We start from the raw sequence: 1570 nt of genomic DNA, 5'->3' as shown, positions 1-1570 counted from the left end.
CTAGAGCTCTGTAAGTGAGTAGGCACAGGGATGGCTACATGATGTCATTAACTCACCTCGTTCAGAAATTAGCAAATTTTGATGCCATTTCTTCTTTCTTCTGAAATAGCACAGAGGAAAATTCTACTACTGAAGTCTTCAAATGATAGGCGGTCTGCTAAAAGACAGGAACATTGAATGCTGATCCAGAATCCTCAGCTTCCTTCACAGCAGTATTCTCACACACCACACTTCCTGGTGAATCTGAAGGTGCCAGAAAACAAACTATGGCGCAGGCTTGTTTTCTCTTGGGGTATACCACCCTGGCCAGGTTCTTCCAGATGAGAAACAGAAGAGATATAACTCCCTGATAAAGCCAATAAATTTGAAAAACTAAAGAATCTTCCCAGGGGTCCTATTTACAGCTCTAGTATCATAGGAGAAAAGGCTTTCTGTATTAGTCACAAAGCAACTGAGAACAAGAATCCAATTCACACTTTAGGTCTGGCACCCTAATAAATCTCAGCTCTACCATTTTTGACTGGCACAGTTATTTTAATGAAATTGCTCTCTGAACATTGGATTCTTCATCTCTAAAAGATTTTCATGAGAATTAAATTCAATAAATTATGCAGTTTATCATACAAAGTCTTGGTCCAGATAGACCAACCCCTCAAGAAAACATAGCTCACTGTGTTTAACCCGGAAAGGAAGCAGGCCAAGATCTCCCTTCCACAGAGAATGCTAGAAATGCTAACAAAATATATCTGAACTTCATAATAACAAATGGAAAAATGTGCAAAGATATATAGCTTGAAATAACATCTCTTCTTAGTTCAGAAGAGAAATACTTTTTAAAAAAATATCTAGATGAAGGCCAGCATAATAGCTCAGTGGTCTAAAGCACCTGCTTAGGCAAGCTTAGGCAGACGTGCTAGGACCATGGTTCAATCCCTGGCACTGCAGACTATGCCAGCCCTACCACTTATATATACATGAGCTAACGATAGGACTTTGCATGCTTTCTAAACTTACAGAGATACAGAGAAGATGAGCATGGCCTCTGTGTCAGGACAATATGCAAATTTGTGAATCATTCCATATTTTTATATAGATTCAATGCAATCCTAATTAAAATATTATTAATATACCTCACAGAGTTAGAGAAAACATTCCTAAAGTTCAGCTGAAAGCAGAAGAGACACAGATTCTCAAAAGAAATCCCGGGAAACAAAGGAAAGGCAGGTGACATCATAATCCCTGACTTGAAATTATATTATAAAGCTACTGTATTAAAATCAGCATGGTGCTGGCATAAGGATACACTTGAAGATCAAAGGAACTATTAGAAGACACAGACACAACTACAAGCACACTTAGCCACCTTAACTTTGACAAAGGGGCCAAGATAAAGACAGTCTCTTTAATAAATGGTGCTGGAAGAACTGGCTTTCCACATGCTGAAAACTAAAACTAGATCCTGGTTTATCACCATGCACTAAACTAAAGTCAAAATGGATCAAAGATTTAAACATTAAAAAACAAACACTAAGGGGCTGGGGAGATGGCTCAGTGGAATAAGAGCTTCCCT

General features: G+C 38.3%; 1 non-coding gene across 1 annotated transcript; it reads left to right on the top strand.

The window, feature by feature from the left end:
- The first annotated feature begins 985 nt into the window (after nucleotides 1-985).
- Nucleotides 986-1087, top strand: LOC111814953. The gene has a single exon (XR_002819797.1). It is a non-coding gene; the product is annotated as a U6 spliceosomal RNA (small nuclear RNA).
- Nucleotides 1088-1570: the final 483 nt, after the last annotated feature.

The sequence above is a fragment of the Octodon degus genome, unplaced genomic scaffold (genome assembly GCF_000260255.1).
Source record: "Octodon degus isolate 3935 unplaced genomic scaffold, OctDeg1.0 scaffold03579, whole genome shotgun sequence".
NCBI classification, from domain to species: domain Eukaryota; kingdom Metazoa; phylum Chordata; class Mammalia; order Rodentia; family Octodontidae; genus Octodon; species Octodon degus.
Note: the sequence above shows the minus strand (reverse complement) of the source record. Positions and strands in the feature narration are given on the sequence as shown.